Genomic DNA, 13,650 nt, shown 5'->3' on the forward strand with positions numbered 1-13,650 from the left:
TGAAATGTCCTTATGATATGAAATGTGCAATATAATAGTAAAATGTTTTGTCCTTGGAAACTTTTTAACTATTCCAATTAAGAAGGGCTATGAAGAGAGCCTGAAACATTGGTAGATAGATAGATCTCTTTCTTCAGGAGGAGAGTGAGGCAAGATCAATCAGTTCTTTCATTTTTGTAAAGCTCTTTAAATATTGGCTTTATATTTTTTTGAAAAAGAGCAATTTAACCTTGGCTTCAGTAATGACATGACTTGTTGAATGACATAGTCGCAGATGCAATTAATCTAAGTGGTTTAAGAATTAATTAAGTGGTTTCTCTTTACGTTTTAGGTAGCATTTTAACATGAAGCACTTAAGCTTCTACCTTTATTATTTATACAATACATATGAGTGTATAACATTATTATGAGAATAAGAAAATAAGAGGAAGTTGATCGACAAAGATACAGAACTATGTGCCGCACAATGCTTGTAATTGTGCTGGATCTTTCAGTATTCAGAATCTGAGTGACTGATTCTGTATGACTGACATGTTTCTTCCTCTCAAGTTTATACAAACCCTTTCAGGTTCTAGAGTCTTATTTCTGCCCAGTGAACATTCTGAGCTATCTAGATGTATATATTTTAACACGATGACAAGACAGTGTTGAATAACAGGCATATGTTCTGCTTCTGTGTTCTAGAGAGTATTCTGAGCGTACCTGCCTGCCAGCTCAATCCCCCCTTCCAATGCTGCTAAATAATATCTGGCTATCTTTAGTTTGACCTGAATATGAGTATAGGCCTATAAAATCTTAAAAGCAGCCAACATGGGGATAACCATGTCCTATAGCATTAAGTTTAATTTTGTCAAAATTGTTGTCTTTTCTTTTTGTGTTACAAAATCATGTCCAGCAGTTCACAAAGATTTATATTTCTTCTCAAACATGACACTCTGACATTTTCTGTTTGTCTATTCATGTCCCAGAAGAGGTAACCACATGCTATATATGTTTTCTGTTAATATATTTGCAAGTTGGTCTTACTGGTTGGTCTCAGAAAGATTTCTAGTGGATAAAACACGTGGAATGAAAAGCTGTAAAAAGAAGTCTTTTTAGTAAATGCATAGCAGGTCAGGGAACAAGGGCAGAGGTCGTAGGAAACATGAGAAACTACATAGTATAGTTTTGAAACACATTGTATGTGTTTTGCAACAAAAACAACATTTCACTTATTCTAAAAATTTAATGTATGCCAGGTATTATCATAAGTATTTTACATCTTTTATTTTATCCTCACACATACGTGAGATCGGCATTATTATTCCCATTATACTAATGAGAAAATTGTGGCACAGAGCTGATAAATAATTTGCATAAGGTCCTGCAATAAGATGGTCTTTCAGGTCCTTATAATTTCTTACAAGAGTATACTTGTTTCTTCCCTAAACAAAATACAATTTTGTGCACCTAAGATATTCCATGATATTCCTACTGGATGTAGGTGCTAATTAATAAAGCAATGAAAAAATAGATCTATTTTTAAAATAAAATGTATCTATATAGCTTTTAATACGGTTCCTATAAAAAAGTTTGATGTGTATAAAAATGTGTGTTCTTTTGAAGGATTCAGAGTTTTTTTTTTTTGGCCACATCACACTACTTGCGGAATCTTAGCTCCCCAACCAGGGACTAAACTCTGGCCACCGCAGTGAAAGCGTCGAGTCTTACCCACTAGATCACCAGGGAATGCCCAGATATTTTTATAAGTTGAGTATTGGCAATTTTTCCCTCAAAATTTAATTTGTTTTCTGATTGATATAAAGACAATTTCATGACATCCTTCAATAGAAATTAAAATATAGTTCTTCCTTTCATCTGTTGAGTGAAATAAGTCTGTAAGTAAGATTACTGTACTAAGTAAATTTTAGAGACCCTCTTTCTATTGTCTGTAGTAGAAGGTAATATGTTCCCAGTTGAGACAAGTGTGGGAATGACCTGACAGGACACATTTTCAAAATAAGCATACCATAAAAATGATTGGTAGAACATATTCTATGCAATTAAACTTTATGTTTTCTCCCCTGATTTTGAAAGTAGCAACCTCTGTTGTCTTACACCAAAGATAGATGACTAATTGTATACCTAAAAGTGAATCCTAGATTTTCATTTGTCTTTTATTCCAGTACTATATACTCAGGGGAGGGGAAAAATATGTTAGTTGAGATGCTCTATGGTTACCTCCAGTATCTTGCCACGATACTGGCTTCTAGTATGACACTGGAATGACAGCTCAAATACCTATGCGGACAAGACAAATCCACAGTGGAGCAAAGCACCATGAAAGCACATGCAGCAATGAAGACAAAGAAAGACCATTGTCTTATAGTAACTGCTGACAGTTGTGAATATATTACTATGAATCTAAGCCGTGATGGGAGTGGGATATTATAGTTAAAATTGCTATTTGAGATTCTTCTGCTGCCTACTTCAAATAGATAAGAAGAGTCTAATTTTTTGAACAGTTCTGAAGCCTTATTTTATGGTATCCATTATTGTACAATTTTAGATTTGAACCAGTATGAGCTTTATCTCTAGTTATGATGTTCACATCCCCATAAGTAAGAGGATAATCAATAGTAAAAGGAAACCAGCAAATTGTAGTCTTTGCAATAAATCTAAGGTATTAGGTGGACATAATTTAAACAGCTGTTTTTCTTTTCCTGAAGAATAAACACATAATAGGAGGAAAAATGAGGCTCTAAAGGGATTACACATTCCTAAATATTTTATAGCTGGGTTAAATGCAATGTTGTGCTTTAGTTCCACCACTGAATGTTTGCTGATGATCGTTTACTCACCAACTGAAAACCCAAAAGATGTTATTTGAGGTTTTTGGTGTGGTTTCAGCTTCAGATCTTCTGTCAGGGTTTCACTGTGTGATTGGAAAGAGCAACTCTTTGCATGTGAGAATACAGACGTGGGTGATTTAAGCAGGGAAACGTACCATTGTGTTTTGACTCAGCTGATACTTAATGATTTACCATTTAATGTAGTTCATCTTTCATAACCCTGAGTTCAAACAGAAGCAGCTGCTATTAGTGATGCAATATATTGAACTTCCCACCAATGACCTAGGAGAACTTTTTTGTAGTTTTAGATACTGGACCCGTCTGGCCTTTCCCTTAACCACGACAACTGAAGGAGGGAAACAGTTTACTTCCCATCAATGGAGACCTGGACAGAATGTATAATTATGCCAGATAAAGATTTTCAAATCAAAACTCCTTGGGTTAACATCACTCTGCTGCATTGGAAGACAAAACAACGCACTTTATCTCATTACCAAAACAACACTGAGAAAACTCAGAAAGCATATGAAAAATCATGCTGAGCTGAAATCAGTTATAAGGGTAGGTGTGTCCCTGGTTTCAAACTTGGAAGATAAACTCATTTTCTTATAATTTCAATTTGCTTTTATTAGTGTGGAAGCTTTTCGGTAAGGCATCTGAAAAGGCCTCCTCTCCCTGATTTTAGAAAATATCTAGGTAGGTAGAGATATAGATATTTAGATAGGTGGATGGATTGTTAGATAGAAAGATGATAGATAGATAGATAGATAAAGTACCTTAAAAAAAATTCTTTCTAGAAACTAAAGCATAAGAGATAGACATCTAATGGGATTGACGTCTTTTGGAAGAAGGATGATATCCAACATGCTGATGAGAATTATGGTATTAATATTATCAAATAGAATGGTTTAAATACATTTTTTCTCTCCAAAGCATTGTTTAATTTAATAATGTTTTCACTTTGGCATTATTGGTAGGCAATTGAAAAAGCAGATTATAGGTTAGGTGGCTTCTCTTTTCTGTTTCCCCCCACCCCCCTTGTTTGGGTAAAATTCAAACATCTGTAAATTAGGATTTACAAGGAAGGAAGAGGATTATAAACTTTCATTACAATTACAGGCTCACCAGACAACAACTGTTGTCTAGTTATAACTGTATCTAATCCCTTGACTGCTTGCAGTAGACAAAGAATATTTTTCTTTTCCAACAATATTCGTAAAAGATAGTGAAGGCAGTTAGACCTTCACTGTGAGATGTTTTCACTGTGAGAAACATACTTCAATGGTGTCCCCTCTGATGGAATTTGTTGGACTCAGACTGCTGTATGGGTCCCTTCTACCTCACTGAAGAATTTTTTGCTCGTAAGTGAGAGTCAGGTCTTTCCTCTAGAGATTTTCCTATTTAAAGTTTTTTTTTTTTTTTTTTAAGCTTTGCCCATGGTTCAAGAGCATTTGTATTTACCTCTATGCATTATTTGAAAATACTATCCTAGAGATATTTATGCATTTTCCAAAGTTTGACGATGCTTATAATTTTGGGTTTGTCATTCAGCAAGTAAATACAGAATTTGCATAACATTTATAATTATGCAATTATGCCATTTAAAAAGATAAAAGAGATTTTCTGTATGAGGAAAAGGCTTTGCTGAAAAGGAAACAGTCAAGAGTATAAAAGTGCTTTTACCTTACACTTTACCATCATTGTAAAGTTGTTGATAGAAAGTTCCTTTGTCCTCTTTTGAGATGAGTTCCACTGCCTGATCTGCTACTGGTGCGGTGCATAGGATTCCTGGATTCTCAGACTCATCATTATTTGTGGAGAAAACCTTTCAGTTGTTCATTTATTTGTAGCATTTAACAGATTCCATGTGAAGAAATGGATACATTAATGTAGGGAATTGGGCCAAAATTATCATGATTTCATTTAAAAAGGAATGAACAAAGTGTACATTTTATTTTCACTTGGCACTGTTTAGATAAGTTGCCACAAATTGGAAAGCAAGTGTAAATGTATCAACCTCAACAAGTTAGAAAGTTTGATTTGGAATACTACCTAAATTCATCCTTTCAGCCTGAATATGGACAGGTATTTTATGAGATTTTTATTTCCCTATTTGCTCAATTCCAAGATTTATGAGAGTTCTAATTTGAACCATGGCAGAAATGCCACCACAGAAACAGTGGGGGGCTTTCTCCACAACATTTTATTATAATTGTTTCCAGGCCCCAGGGCATACTATCATGTGGAAGTATGTATTTTAAAATGGTGTTTCAAATTTATTTAGCCTTTTAAACTTTTAAAGTAAAAATCTATTCTTTTTTAGTTTGTTTTTAGAGGGGGAGGTATTCTGGTTCATTCTCTTTTGATTAGCCTTGGCATATTTCTTGGTTAGCTCTTGTTGGACACTACATTTTCACAAATAGCCAGAATAGATTTCAGTGTTCAGTGAGCTAGATTATTCATAGTATATGAATGTGGTTAGAGCACTCAATGAAACTAAACATTTCACAATTGTCTATTATTATGAGCTGTTTCCAAGTGAGCTTCTTAAAATACTTTTTAAAGGGGAAAAATAAAAATAAATATGATATTTTCATACAAAGAAAGTCTCTAAATAATGCCACATTTGACTCGAGGTGGCTGTTAGGGTTAATATCAATGGAAATTTCCTAATGTAGCTTGGGGACCATCGACTTATCTTAAAAAAAAAAAAAATCACCAGATCACACAATGACAATATTCAAACTAGAAAAGGTTAAAAATTTATCAAATCTTTTTGAAGAAATGACCTATCAACCTTAGAAGTAAGAAAACCATTTCTGTAACTCAAATTATGAAATAACAAGCCAACATTTCTGCGAGAGAATGGTTGACTCTAACGCAACAAGTAGAGGCTAGTCACAGTTTTTCTATCTACCCTGTGACCTTAAATAATGTCACTGTTCACATCCCATGGCGTGATGCCATAATACTAAAGGTCTTGTAGAGAAAAATAATCAAAGAGGTTGAAGTAAGGTATTATTGATATAGGAAGGAAGATAGATTCACTTCTCTTACACGATTCTAAATCACAGGAAAAAGTTGTACTGGGACCTAATGGAATATTTTAAGGGAAAACTAGAAAAAAAAAAAAAACATTAAAGAAAAGCACCAAGTGGAAACTTCTGAATTATTTTGTAAAATAATAGTCAAAGTTAATGACTAAAAATCCATGACTTTCATCTTAATGAATTACCATTTTAGAATCAAATAGTGGCAATTAAAGCATTTTTTTCTTATCATCAAAATGTGGGTTTTTAAAAAATCACATATAACACTCCTCATTTATCCCTACACCTTTTAGAGGGACAAAAAAAAAAAAATCCTACAATACTCGTCATGGTCACAACATGTAATGCACAACATGTAATGATAAAATGCAATTCAGGACAATTTAAATTGTATTTTATAGGAAAAAAAATAAGGAAATAAAAGAAGATGTTTGTTATACCTAGAATAAAGCATGGCATGAAAAGAAAAATCTCTTTAATCTTAAGGCAGTGATCCTTAGTACATGTTCTGAGAACCACTTCCCTGAGAATTACCTGTGAAGCTTGTTAGAAATGCTGCTGATTCCTGGGCTCTCTGCCAGATCTACTGAGCCTGAATCCAGGGAAATGAAATTCAGAACCTGTTTTACTACATACATAGTCACAGATGCATCTTTAGTGTGGACAACTTTCAGAATTACTCTCTTAAAGGCAAATCTTTAGCCTATATGATGACTTAGAATTACTGGCCAAATCAGAGTAAACCAGTGAGGTGAGATTAACTCTGAAACACATGGAATAAAGAGAAGTTAAATATTTTCTGTTGCATTCTTGGGTTTGCAGATTATCTTCTACATGGTAGCTTTCATCCAATGTATATTAAATGAATGGATAAATGGAATTTCATCCATAACAGAGACAAATATCATTTGGATACAAAATATACATGTTATAATAGGAGATCACAATTAGGACTTTTCAAAGGAAACATTATTTTATCTACTATATGTATATAATACTTGGAACATAGAAGATAAATAATTTAAGTTACAGAGAAGGTAACAAGAAAGGGGCAAGCTTAAAGATAATCATAAACTCTTTAGCAAGTCCCTAATATAAGAGAGAGAGATGAATTTGCTAGCCATTACTTTTTTAAACTTTTGATATTTTTAAGTAGAACGATTGTTTAGGTTAAGCACATTACAGTTCTGTATTTAGGGATAAAATTGTAACACTTAAAATCAAGAATATGAATGTTCTTACCCTTACATATTTGCTGAAGGTAAGATTACTTCCATTTTAGCAACGAGAACAACGAGAAACTCATTTTTGCATGTTTATGCATGTACTCACTCATTTGGCAAATGTTTATTGATTGCCCACTCTGTTTACAGTTAAATATAGGTATGGTATAGTTAAAATAAATATAGGTATAGGTATAGTTAAATATAGGTAAATAAAGTATGGTCCCTGGCCATAGAAACTGATAATTCAAAATATTGAGAGAAATGGCCTAATTATATTACAAAGGGATAAGGGCAAATCCAGATCTATAAACATGTTGTGTCATATTTTGTGGATGATCAGTAGTGTATCAGGGACTATATTTTTCTTTCATAAACCTCTCTCATGAGTCTGCATGGAGACCACATAATTTAACAGGTAAATACGTACTTGAAGGTGAAGGTCAAGGACTAGTGGCAGGAAAGCTGCTTCCGTCCGTATTTCAGCGCAAGCCCAGAAGGAAGCATTTTCCTTTTAATCACAGATGGTTACCTACCAAAGTCAGATGCTCTGAGTTGGGTTATACTCATTGGGAGTATTTGTGAGCAAAAGGCATTAGCACTTACATCTAATTCTCTCTTTGTTGAAGCAAGCTGTCATAGGCTTAATAAACATGTACTCTATTGTTTATAGACCATCATTACGAGCAGCGGTAGTATTTCCCTTTCCCCTTCTATCTTTGTTAGGGACACCTCCTTCCCCACTATTGTTAAACTGGGTGTGTCTATATCCTGCTCCTTTTGTAATAATCTGTTTAACCTCTTTAATAGTTTTGTCTGTTTAATTAATGGACTAGCCCCTAACTACTGAGGCCACTTTTGTGTAATTTTAACAAAGAGATTATATAAACACACACACTGGTGTCTCTTAATTAGAAATACGACGGGTAGATGAAGGTATCTGGCAATAACTGAAATCAGCAAGTCATTAAAAATTCTTCCATGATACTACAAATTTGTTTGTAATAGCCTTCTAATTGCAGCATATAAACAAAGACAAATGTGGGTTGAACTATATATAAAAAGTATCCATCTTGTGTTTTCTGCTTAAGACAACTATAATTTCTACTGTTGGTACAGTTGAAATAAGGATAGAAAGCTATATCCCATGCCTTTGGCTGGCAAGCTTCTAATGTTCAGGTGCCTTTTATGAAAGGTGGTCTTCCTTTGTAAAATGTTTGTTGTCAGTTGGTAGCACTGTGTAGTCTAGGAGAAATCACAAGAGATGCAGGTGCCTTATGAATAACCAGATGGGAAATGGAAGATGATCAAACTTCCTCCTAGACCCTTTGAGTCAAGTAGGAATGACAAAAGATTTTCCTTTGAAATGGTGAGGAGAGTGAAACTGAATTTTAAAATGTCTTGTATACAAATGACGATAATGCCTTACATAAGCCTCTTTCTTAAAGACACAAAACCTGTTTTCTTGAGCTTTTCGCGTCACCAAAATACAGCCGGAGTCTGCGATTAGACTCAGCAGCTGTTTAACAGTGCCAGAACCACTTATGAACTTCCAAAACGTTTCTTTCAAGCAAAATAATATCCTCCAAAATCACACTCTGAATTCATTCACCACTGACTCAGAGGGAAGAGTGCCACCTATTGAATCCTGCCCTCTGTTTTCACAGCACCTGATGGATCCTTCCCAGGCTGCCTTCCACCCACCTACCAGCACATCCTGTTTCCCTCAGAGAGCTGGACATAATAATGCTCCGAGGTGGTCTGAAGTTCACGTGTAAGTGTGCTCATATCACGCTCTATAATTTGAGGAAAACACATGAATTTTAATCAGTTTTTAAAACAACCAGGCCTCTCTTCTCATTTACTAGAATGGAAAAAATTCACTTTTATTACCTTAAAGATGCCAAACAGTGCCATTTTATTACTGTGGGAAGCTGGAAGTCATTTCCGAACTCTTTTGGCAAGGGTGCTATGTAGAGCATCCAATTCAGTCCTTTAAGTATCTTCTGAGAACCACCACACAATCTGTGATTTACTGTCTCCAGGAGTTAAAGGGACCCTTTCTACCCTGAAACTGAAGAAAGAAAGGTGAAATGTGTTTAAGAAGCATCCCATGGGACTTGCAAGAGTATGAGAGAGCACAGAGTGAGCCAGATCTAAAGAATATTTTGATAACCCACAAACACTTTCCAACTTGTAATTTTCAATTTGGTTTAAAGATTGTGTTGGTAGCCTTTAAAAATTGCGTTTTGTATATTGATTGATAGGTCTTCAGGCCACTTTCACAAACTTCTTAAATTTTGTGGCTTAGAGGCTCCATTTTTCCCCCCTTGCTAAATAGGTTTGGTACACTTTTGCAGCAAACACACTATCATAGTTAAATATATGTATACTATTTTAATTTTTTATACACATATATACATAAATATATACACATATACATACTCCCATAATGTGCACTTAAATTTTTTAAACACGTATTTGACTAAGACAAATTAAAACAAGAGTCAAATGGAGAATTTGCATGTTTTCTGATTAACATACCAGAAGATGGCATGCCATTCAGTAGCAACCAACAACAATTTGAATTTACATATTCTTTAGCTGACTCAAATCTCTAGTATTTAGCAATATGTAAGCTGAGAGACTGCTATGGTTGTCAGTTAAAATATACTCACACATGTATATTTTGCTCCCAATTTTATTTTGTTTGGAGATTTTGCCTGGCTAGTTTATATTGGAGGCAGAAACCCAGTAAGAGAGAAAAAAGATATTTAACTGCTAGTCAGAAAACATATTACACATAGTGCCTGGCAAATGGTGGACTCTCTATAAATACATGATAAAATAATGAATGGATAAATTATACCACTGTGGAAAATAGTCTATTACACCACAAATGAAAAGCTGTCTGATAGTGTAAAAAAGTCTAGTGTATGATTTTTCTTGACAAAAATCAGTGAACTACTGACTTTAAGTAAAAGGCCAATCTTTACTTGCTTTTATATTTTTAAGCTTTGACTAGTAATTGTCTAATGCAACTCTCAAAGGAGTGGATAATTTTTCTCTGGTTATAAACAACCCCAAATCTTTCATGGCAAGACGTCTCTTCAGTAATTGCATTCTTAACAGAGTATTATATTCATAAATGGTATCACAAAGGCATCCACGACGGTAGCCTGCAGTTTCCATGTCTTTTTTTAGGTGAAATTAATGTTTTCTTACAACGTTGTGGTTATTAATGAGGAAACCATTATTTTTCTTGTTCTGCCAGGTAGGTAAATATAATTTGATGCTTGGAGTGGCATACTATTAAGGTATTGGGAATATTATGTGGTCTGTTCCTTGTTAGGACCAGGATGATATATCTGTTCTGAAGTAGAAGACTCACACTTGGCAGTAAGTTTAAGATTTCATGCTGCTTTCATTGCTAAATCTAGTAGGGGTAACAGAGGCCAAATCTTCAAGTAGCACCTGCCAGGCAAACGGTGGACAGAAAGGAGGGCTTCAGCTGGGGAGTGTAATACAGTGCCTCTATCCAAATGTATCCAGGATGTACAACTTAGAGGAGTAAAATCAAAGCTTTGATGTATATATAACAAAAAAGTAGAGAAAATTTCCAAGAGCAAATTTATCACTAATTTGAGAATCACCATTAATGTTTATTAAAGGGAAACAATAGAAGAAAGAATGGTATTTAAAGATAAAGTAGGAAAATGAGTCAGTTAAAAAAAGTATCTTTTTTTTAATAAATATGTCCAAGAAGCTCTGTCCATTTAAAGCTAGCACATACATTGGGCTGACTCATACATTTCCTATGTGTATATGTCACTTAATTTCTTATATTTCCATCTATCCACCCATCATCCAACCTTCATCCAGTCATCCATCTATACCAACAAAGTATTTACGCATAATTTTATTTTTTCATCCATTCATAAATCCAACCTGTTTTGGGTACCGGCTGCATGACAAGCACCATTACTAGTGATATAAAGACATAGAAAACAGAGTCTCTTCCCTCAAAGAGCTTAGAGTTCAGTTGAAGAGAAAGTTAAGTATATCAATACTACACATTGTGATAGATGCTAGGATAGCACTACCCAATGAGGATAGAAGGGCTTCTAAATCAGACTGGTGGGTCCGGGAAGGCTAACATTAAAGTTGAATTTTAAAAGACAAGTAAGAAAAATTAGGTAGATGATGAAGAGGAAAAGAATTTTAGATGAAAGGCATGATGTATGCAGAATGTATCCTTAATAATTGGTATTCTTTTACGTTCACAATATAGTCATTTAACAAAATTCTATCCCTTTACACATAACAGGACACAAGGACTCAATTAAAAATGACCTGGGAAGGCAATAGAGTTTAGTGATTACATGTACTGGCTCTAGAACCAGACTTCTAAATCCTGGCTCTTCTCCTTTCTAGCAGATAACCTGGAGGAAATTACTCAACATCTCTCTGACTCAATTTTCCTTTATTCAAATAGGGGATAATATTATATCTCTTTATTTTAAATTAAAATTTTATACAATTTTATAGCTTACTTTCCATTTATAGTTATTACAAAATATTGGCTGTATTCCCCATGTTGTGCAATATATCTTTGAGCCTATCTTGCACCCAATGGTTTGTATCTGTCCCTCCCACACTCCTATATTGTCCCTCACCCCCACTGGTAACCATTAGTTTGTTCTCTATATCTATGAGTCTGCTTCTTTTTCGTTATATTCACTAGTTTGTTGTATTTTTTAAGATTCACATATAAGTGCTATCGCACAGTATTTGTCTTTCTCTTTCTGACTTATTTCACTTAGCATAATGCCCTCCAAGTCCATCCATGTTGCTGTAAATGGCAAAATTTTTTTTATGGCTCAGTAGTATTCCATTGTAGATACATACCACATCTTTATCCACTCATTTTTTGATGGCCACTTAGGTTGCTTCCATATCTTGGTAATTGTAAATAATGCTGCTATAAACATTGGCATGTATGTATCTTTTCAGATGAATGTTTTTGGTTTGTTTTTTTTTCATATATATATACCCAGGAGTGGAATTGTTGGGTGGGTCATATGGTAGTTCTATTTTTAGGTTTTTGAGAAACCTCCATATTGTTTTCCACAGTGGCTGCACCAATTTACATTCCCACCAACAGTGTACAAGTGTTCCCTTTTTTCTGCATCATTGCCAACATTTGTTATTTGTGTTCTTTCTGAAGATAGCTAGAACAAATAATTTTAAAATTTGTATGGAAACACAAAAGATCCCAAATAGCCTAAACAATCTTGAGAAAGAAGAACAGAACTGGAGGAATCACAGTCCCTGGCTTCAGACTATACTACAAAGCTACAGTAATCAAAACAGTATGGTACTGGCACAAAAATAGACACAGATCAATGGAACAGGATAGAGAGTTCAGAAATAAACCCACACACTTATGGTCAGTTAATCTATGACTAAGGCGGCAAGAATGTACAATGGAGAAAAGACAGTCCCTTCAATAAGTGGTGCTGGGAAAACTGGACAGCTACATGTAAAAGAATGAAATTAGAACATTCTCTAACACCAATAAACAAACAGAACCTAATTAAACTTAGAAGCTTTTGCACATCAAAGGAAACCACTGACAAAAGGAAAAGATAACCTACTGAATGGGAGAGAATATTTGCAAATAATATTATATCTCATAGTGACTATTAAGTTAATTTATACATGAAACAGTTATGTATATCTGGCATAAAATAATCTTTTAATATATGCTAGCTAGGATAATATTTTTTCCTTTGTTAAAATTTACTTATTGATGAGAATAGTGATGATAATAATAAACAGGTTTAAGGGATGTATAAGAGCTATCAGAAACTGAGATTTACTACATTCAGAAGCTAAAGAGATTTAACCTTTTTTGAAACTTAAAACTGCTTGCTGCAAGATAGAGAAGCCACTAGTGCTTCAGTTAGATGTCCTGAGCTCAGATTTTGTCACTGTTACCTTCCAACTCTGAAGTCTTGGTCATGTTGCTTAATGCATGTGCCTCAGTTTTTTATCACTCATGGCGCTACTAATGACACCAACATATCCCTGATGGGTGTCTGGAGGATTAAATGGGATGACATGTATAAATGTGACTAGCATCACCCAAAGATTTGTTCCATCATCCAAAAAAAACCCTTTAAAATGCTTAGAAAATATGTAATGACTAATCTAAGGATTGTGAAAAATATCTTTCCCCAAATACTTCCTACAGTTTGAGAGATAACATATAAATATTCTCATCTGCATTCACTACCTCTGGAAAACACTCTTGAATGTTATTGCTGACTCTGAATGGCTGCCTTTGTGTCTTTGCCAGAACTTGCTCTGGGTTGCAGCTATTCATAGAATGCCCTTGGATAATGTGATAGGTTGAATTCGAATTACTCCTCCAATCATTTTGGATGCAGTAATAATGCTAACTAGAATGGTCATCTGGAGAATAAACTAAGCATGGCATTTTTAATAAAATCTTTCTTTTTTGTTTGTTTGTTTTTTTAAAAA

At 34.3% G+C, this 13,650-nt stretch overlaps 2 long non-coding RNA genes across 2 annotated transcripts in view; both read right to left on the reverse strand.

Annotated features, from left to right (window-relative positions):
* The window catches only part of LOC309641511, a 74,288-nt gene extending 62,323 nt beyond the window's left edge, over nucleotides 1-11,965 (reverse strand). Inside the window, exon 1 of the long non-coding RNA XR_014252652.1 lies at nucleotides 8,998-11,965. This is a non-coding gene — a long non-coding RNA (uncharacterized lncRNA). The remainder of the gene's footprint in view (nucleotides 1-8,997) is intronic.
* Nucleotides 1-13,650, reverse strand: part of LOC309641586 — a 1,028,702-nt gene that overhangs the window by 110,802 nt on the left and 904,250 nt on the right. The gene's annotated exons all lie outside the window — the stretch shown is intronic.

Source organism: Balaenoptera physalus (genome assembly GCF_965194825.1).
Source record: "Balaenoptera physalus genome assembly, chromosome: 1".
In the NCBI taxonomy this organism is placed as follows: Eukaryota; Metazoa; Chordata; class Mammalia; order Artiodactyla; family Balaenopteridae; genus Balaenoptera; species Balaenoptera physalus.